The 8,279-nt window shown below is 28.8% G+C and overlaps 1 protein-coding gene across 3 annotated transcripts in view; it reads left to right on the top strand.

Moving 5' to 3' along the window:
* LOC107449276 (uncharacterized) overlaps positions 1-8,279 on the top strand; it is a 105,398-nt gene that overhangs the window by 69,806 nt on the left and 27,313 nt on the right. The gene's annotated exons all lie outside the window — the stretch shown is intronic.

Consider the following 8,279-nt stretch of genomic DNA (forward strand, 5'->3'; position numbering starts at 1 on the left):
GAACCCAATCCAGAAGACAAGGGAACTCCTGGATCGAGTATTGGGAGAAATTTGACTCCCAATACTCGATCCAGGAGTATTGGGAGTCAAATTTCTCCAGCACTTTTTGATGGAGCTAACCCGCATTTGCGTTACATGGAGAGGAGGACCACGAGAACATCCCACGGTTAACCTGACGGCAAGGGGACTCTAACCCATGATTCGTCAACCAGTGAGGATATTTCAAGTCAGCAATGCGGTCGGTGCAAGCCGGATGCGGGATTCGTATTGACTCGGATTCGAACCCGGTTCGCCTCAATGGAAGGCGAACCTTCTATCCCCTGAGCCATAGTGGCTCATAGAATGTTTTTTTATAAAATGTTCTCGAATAAATAGCTTATGCACTGCAAACATTTTTTGGGGCTGTTTAACACCAAAAATGGGGCAACTACTTTGCGCCAAACATGGTGATATGAAACAGAAAGGATAGCTTGTCGTATAGTAAATACCACTTGTTGAAACCATGAAGACTCTTTTTATTTCAATTTCGAATTTTCATATTTTATTCAAATTAAAAACAATATATTATACCAAAGCATAATGAAATAGGTTTAGGTATAAATCGTTTTTAATTTGAAGAAAAAAGATAAAAACAAAGATTGTACGTATGGAATTTAAAAACATATATATTTAAGCTCTTATATTTTAATTTCTCTTCGGAAAACTTTTAAATTCTTTTAAATTTTATTGTATAATTTTGAAGAAAAAAAATTGAGAAAAATTCTTTAAAACTGCAATTTTTTTTAAAATTTTAAACTCCATGCGGAGAAAACAATTCTTGTAAAATTACTTTACAGTAGGTGAATGAAATTTCTGGTAAAAAGAACCCTAATTCTGGAAATAAAGACCAAAATAAACTGTATTTAAGCCACTAATTTGGTAATTTTTCCGTTCAAATGGTAACGATTTACCGGAAATTCTGGTTTTCAAAATTTTAGTTCTGATTACTGTACATGAAAAAAATACAAACCGAAAGGTAAATTTAACCGTAGAAACTGTTTCCGAGCCATGATCTAAGATATCATCATAAAATTACCTAATTTTACTTCATTTACTAAAATTTTATCACGTATTATAAAGCCATATTTCATTGTTTATTTTACAAAAATCATTACCAAAGCACTTAAGAGGTAAAAAGCAAGGTAAAAAATACCGATTCCTATAGATTCAGAAACTCGGTAAATTTTGCTATATTCTGGTAGTTAAGACCCGAAGAAATGTTTAATATTGTAGAATTTTAGTTCGTACGTACAGCTACGTAAAAAATTAGAAACATCATTTTTAAAAATTCGTTGAAATGCCTAATAGATAATTTCTGAATATTTTTAGAAAGTTTCTAAAATGCAGGGTGCTTTGCAATGACTTCCCTTAATATATTTTTTATATCTCGTCAAAAACGCAATAAAAAATATATGCATTAATAATCAAATTTTGAGCAATGATAAAAAAAAAAAAACTTTATGAAAAATCTGCCGAATCAGTGTTGAGGGAAAAAGGTTTAAAAGCATTAAAAGGTTTGAAAACAAAATGGAATTGAAATAGAAAAAAAAACAAAGTTGAAATAGAAAAAATAAAGGGGGCAAAAAGAAACAAGGAAAATTGCGAAATTAATGCTGAAACTTACCCTAATTTACCTCTCTCGGCTGCTGCAGTTTTTCTGGTTCCCACATTTCCTTTCATACCATTTCTTTTAATAAATATTAAAAGTTCTTTTTCAACTAAGCATACTCTCAAAAAACGTATACACTGAATAAAAAAATATCAGATATTTTTAAAAATGTAATGTTTGATTAAATTTAAGATTGAATTTAATTTTATTTGATTTTTAATTATAATGACATAAAATTTCCTATTACATGCTACAAAAATTACATCCACTTTGTACATTTTTAAGAAAATCATTGTAAAATTAAAGAGGTTTTATGTCTGTGAAAAAAGGCCTCTTTTAAGAAAACGCCATTTAAAGTTTAAGAAAGCTTATTTCATAAACAACCGCCAATGCAGAAATCGTTGGCTGAAGAAAAGAACGTCAATTTCAACTAAGATACCAAGTTGCTTCTATGGATTGTGCTTTTACCCCGTAAACATTCCGAAAATTAACTTAAAACAATTCAAAGATGCTTTTTAGTTTAAACATCAAGACCTTTGGGGAAAAAATAGGGCTTATCATTATATTACTCAAAGATTTTCAAACATAATTACCTATTGAAGTGTGTCTCAATGTATTAAGATAGTGTTTTCAACTTTGGGAACTGTTGAATTATGTACAAATTATTATTTATTATATACAAAAATTTTGCACTAATTACTCGCCATTTCAAAAATGGCTTATTTCATTTATATCAAGTCCATAAATCCTAACACCTCCAAAAAATCTAGTAAGAGTGTTTCTGAAACTAACTCCTTCAATGTAAAATATAAACGTTGTAAAATTTGTACGGGTGGTATGGGGTAATCCTATTCTTAGTACAGGTTCTGAAAAAAAATTCTGTTTTTGTCATAGGTAAAAATTGAAAACAAAATTGATCGGGGATTTTTTGCATGATTTTACAATTTACATGATTAAAATTAAAATCTAATTTTATCATAATCATCTTGTAAATGCAGTTAAATGTACAGAATTAAAATAACTATAAAATAATAAAAATTAAATAATGAAAGAGATTTAAAATAAAATTGTTTCGAAACATCATTCAGGAATTAAAACTTCAGAAATTATTCGAAATATTTCTTTCATTTAATTTAAACCAATGTCTCTTAAAAGTGTCACTAACTTCTTAATATTCAGAATTTGAGACTTGAACTACATAAGAAGGAAAACCAAACTATGACATGATTAAAATAAAAAATAAAAATAAATTTCAATAGTCTAATCTTACTATTAATTTAAATCAAGTTACAGAAAACTCTATATGAATAGGTATAAGACATTGTCACTGTTTTGTTTTAAAATAAATTGACTTTCTAATATCTATGCATCTTGCACTGCTTTTGTTCGTATTTTGCACCATTTTAATTTAATGCCCTAATTTAACTCTTATTAATATGCATTTCAGAACAGAAATTCGAATGATTTTATGACATATTTCAAAAAGACTACAAAACAATTTTATTGAATATTTAATAAGTTGTTTGAAAATGCAAAAGTTAAAACTGTTCCGTTTAATTACAATCTATTACGAAGCACACTACTTAATTTTGAACAAAATTTGCCTGTTTCCAGATTTAAGGCATCAAAATGTATTTCGTATATTTTAATGCTAAATTTAAAATAAATTTATTCAGAACTAATACTGCTTACAAAATAATGCTTTAAAAGACTAAACGACGAGCAGCGGTGCAGTTTACTTACTCCATTCTATTTTCAAAATATTTTAACAGGCATGCTTGCTTGATATAATCTGGAAATAGGAAAATTTTGAAGTTTCTTCAAAGGTTGAGTTTTATATAAATATACTTAAAATTTAAATCTTATGTATGCATTTCATAGATACAGAATGGCAAACCCAATATTACTTTTTGATGCCAAGACGGTATCCGAATATACAGAATGTTTTCTAATATTATGTTTCATAATTTATATTTTGTTCTAAAACATAAAATGAAGCACTTTTGCATAATTTCAATTTTTTTTTAAGACTTAGTTATGCTCTTCGGGCTTTTTAGAGCATAATATATCTAGATTACCTACTAGATAACATTTCTACATAAGATGCACCTATTCCCTATGTTCCCCGATCTATAAGTTCCTCCAAGCTATCCTTTCTTTAAATTTACTGCAGATTTTTCTGCTCTCTCCTTTTTGGGCTCTCTTTTTCTCGTGCCATCAGGAGCCTTGGAGAGAGAAACGTGCTTTATTTTCTCTTTTAGCAATCTTAAACAAGACCTGTCCGTCTTCACTTTCTTATGAAAGTTCATCTCTTATTGTAGGGAAGTCAGTTCCTTCCAATATTGTTTAACTTCTTACTTTAATAAACCAAATTATTTTGAATAAAGATTATTCTGAGACAATTATTTTGGATAAAATTACTTAGATGCCTGATTTTCTGCGGCGTCAAGTTTCAGTACTATAAAACCAAATTATGTAACTATTGATTTAGAGATATTTTTTGCTTTGTTTTGTTTTGAATGCATGTATTAGTACCAAAAATTTATTTTTAATATTTTGTGTTAGGATTAGGTTTATATCAAGTTTACATGCTGGACAAAATTAATTTTTTCTCGGCAAACATAATATGCAGGATAATGAAGAAGAAGAAGAAGAAAAAAAAACAGTTCTTTATTATGGTGAAAAAGCGTTATTGTCCTAAAATACAATTTGTACAATATTATTTTGAATTTAACATTTCTTCAAGGTTTGTTGGCTGATTTGTTCAATTCTATATAATCAGAATTTTTCTTTAATGTGGTGGTTGAGCGTTGGCAAACAAGGTAAAAGGGCTCTAGTAGCTGAAAGTAGACATACCCTTAAGAAGGGATAAAAGGAAGAAAAAAATAAAGAAACGCTTTTAATCTTTGACCAATCACTGTTGAAATCAACAAGAGCAAAAGAGTGATTAAAATAGTTCAAAAAAAGTTTGTTTGCGAATGAAGCTTAAAAGCTTATCTTAGTCTAAAGAAATTAACAAATGAACATATTGTTAATTACTTCCCTTATTGAACACAATGATGATCTCTTAGGGTTTGCAATCATTTGCATTTTTAATCCACTTAAAGTTTCGACCTCTTATATGCATATAATTTTTTAGTTCTTTTTTTACAGAGCTTCTCGAAGGATATGTATAGGGGTTCATTGCAGAATATCATACATTTTTTCACATAATATTATATCTCTCCCTTAGATGTTACAATAGTACATTCTAAAATATTTCACTGAATGAGATCAGTGACAGGTAAAAAGTGTTTCAGTCACTGACCTTAACAATAAATATATGACCGTAAATCTATCCTGATCATAAAAATACAGGTATGTCTGTAAATTTTTACTTATAAAATATTTGGTCACTGACCGAAAAAGTTACATTATGCTCGCAAAATATATCTTCAGTTTGGGCCTTGGCATGAATTGAGATTCGGGAAATTTGTTAAACGAATGATGGAAAAGCGTGAAATGAGGCGAAATAGTAAAATGAGTTCCATCCATTGTAGAGAGTAAGAGTTATATTTGTGTGATCCATGGTTACCTATGTAGAGGATTTACGCGTAAGGCAATCTTTGACACCGATTGGGATAGAAAACCATGATCTTTTTATCCATAACTTGATTGTAAACACGACCGTGAAGGGTACACACCCTGGAATTAGGTTAACAAGCTTCATATAGAGACGGTCGAAATTCTTGTTTGAAACTCAGCTAATGATAAAAATAATTTATTATAATCAAACAAAATATAGAGTACAGTTTTGATTAAGAAATAGCTTTATCTTAGTATGAATTCGAAAAAACTTTATTAATTTCAACCATTTATATTGTTTTATAATATTTGTTTCAACATAGCTTTCTTCAAAGTAACTTTTACAAAGGCAAAGATAGAAAACAATTCATAAATTCTTATTCAATTACATTGAGCTTTTTTTAAATTTTTTATTTTTTTACATATCAAAGAAAAGAACTGGCCGTTTCGATTTCATCCGTTAATTAACGGTCAACTTAACTGATTTTTACGAAATTTGTCTCAATTACGGGAAGGGGACTGAACTTGGTTATTTTCTAAGAATTCTCCTTAAATTATTTAAAGTGAAGCAAAAAATAGTTGATTGGTAGTATGCATAAGCTTTAATGCAAATATTTTAAGCCCAAGTTCATAGGTACATTGTTAATCTAAAATAAATTCTTCAGCGTCTAAAAATGACAACTATTTAAAATTTCAATCAAGAAGAAGAAATAAAGCACCAGAAATTTTTTTTTCGCTTATAATACTTTAATATTCTTCTCCAACTAAAAATTTTCAGTGTCTCGTTAAAGCAAAGAGAATAAAGCATTTTAAGCCAATAAAAATTTTCAAATCTCTTATTTTCCTGTTAGATATGAGTTGCATTAAATTTACACTTCATTTTGAACTAACCATGATGCATTGCGAATCACTATGCACGCAATTTCCTAGATTTTAATTCCTGCTCCGCCAATCTCGCAGGATTTCAGATTAATTTAAATATTCGATGTGATTGCTTTAAACAAAGACCCTTTGAAGTAAAAATATGTATTTTTAAATAAAGTATTGCGAAATATATTACCCTAAAGTGCTTATTTGCTTATGGAATGCCTGAAAAGCAATTTATTTAAAGCTTTAAATATTTAATAACTGTTTTTCATTTACCATTCCTTCCTTGTTTTGTCTTAAAAAAAAGTATAAAGAAAACTAGAAAATTTATTTGCCTTTAGAAAAATGATCAATAAATGTCATTATCAAATGCTCTTTTCTGTAGAAAAAAGCTTTTTGCTGAGAAATATTTTTTTAAGCAAAATTGGTCATTTATTTTTTTCGAATCTTTGCACCCTGTTTACAATTTAAACTACATAAAGATCAAATCTAGTGAATGTCGTTATTTCAGTTGAAAAATGCTTTTTACGTAAAAACCCTTGATTAAAAATGGCAGAAACATTTATATCCGATACTCAGCAGAACTAAACAAGATATGCTTATTAGTTGAATATAATTTTTTTAAAGAGATTTAATATGAGTTTTTTGAATTGATGCAGATATGAATAGAATTAGGTAAATAAAGCAGCTAAAAATATAATACAGTAAATTAGCATATCTTGTTTGTATACTTCTGGTTCGAAATTAGATTTCCTTGAATTAATGCATAAATGATTAGAAGTATACTTATCTAATTAGAAAAATAGATATCAGATTTTGTATACTTTCTAGTAAACGATGTTCACAAATTTAGAACTATAATTTTTTTTTCTGCGTTTTATACAGACTATTTGAAACAATTGAGCAAAATTTACTTAATGAAAGTTTTATAATATTTCGATTTCCAAACTACTTGTAACTTATTTCTAAGTTTTAATTATTAAGGTTTTGTTCAACTTAGAAATACAAAGGACTTACACTATCAGAAAGATTCAAAAATACTGAAAACTAAAGGCTTTTATGTATGGCTAAAATATTTACTTACTCTGCAGCTAAGGAAAGTAGCAAATATGAAAGAGAAATCTGAATAACTTTCTCTCTGTGTGTGTCATACATGTTTAAATGTGACATTTTCAATTTATTTCAAAAGCAAAATAAGACGTAAGTTCTGTTTTGAATGTTGATTTTTTGGCTTCCAGAAATTGATATTTTGAATTTCTCTGAACAAAAGATATTCATTCGATGTATGATGCGTTATAATATTTAATAACACAGTGACTTCATAGATCTTGCAATGTGAGGTACTTACACTAATCTTCAAAATATTTTGCAAGGCTAAAATTATTTGTGACTAATAAGAAACCAAAAGATAAAACTATTTTTGAATAACTTAATTAAAAATAAATAAAATTTAAAAAGTGTAGCGTAAAATATGAAGTATGATTTGAAAGGCAATATGAGTACTTGTCGATGTGTATGAGCATCGTATGATAAATTCTTTAATGAAAAATTCTCCTCGCTCATGGTCTTTGGGTTCGACCATTCAGAACATAAATTTACTGGAAGTTACATCATGAAAAAACCAAGCTAAATTATTTTGTCATATCTTTTATTCAAGGAAATTTGAAAGGGAAAAAGTTGCAAAAAAATCTTTCATGTAATTGGACGTCATCAAAAAGGGAAAAATTAGCCATCTTCATTCGTTTTAACAGATGACGCCACACAGACTATATGGAATTTTTGGGATCTCTTCTTTAATGAGTATATTTCCCAAGAATCATTACCCATTTTCCTCAGAAAATAATTTATATATATATATATATATATAATAACAGGGCTACATCCCTGTTATCATTGTTGTATTCAGCTTTAATAATGCAATCATAAGCCATAATACGTTCTAAAAATGTTTATTTAAAGGTAGGCTGGTGGTTATAACAGTTCACATCCCCACTCCAGAAGGGAGGGGGTGTGGACAAAACTCCGGATGGTTCCGCCATATATTTTATGGAACACGTTATTCAGCAAGAGACATGCGAAAACCATCAGTCCCGCATTAAATACTAACAGAGAATGATGTAAACCGGTTCCAGTCGTACATACCTTGTAACTCTACGCATTATGGAAAATCATTTAATGCTTCCTAATATGGAAGTGAAAG

The sequence above is a fragment of the Parasteatoda tepidariorum genome, chromosome 3, assembly GCF_043381705.1.
Source record: "Parasteatoda tepidariorum isolate YZ-2023 chromosome 3, CAS_Ptep_4.0, whole genome shotgun sequence".
NCBI classification, from domain to species: Eukaryota; Metazoa; Arthropoda; class Arachnida; order Araneae; family Theridiidae; genus Parasteatoda; species Parasteatoda tepidariorum.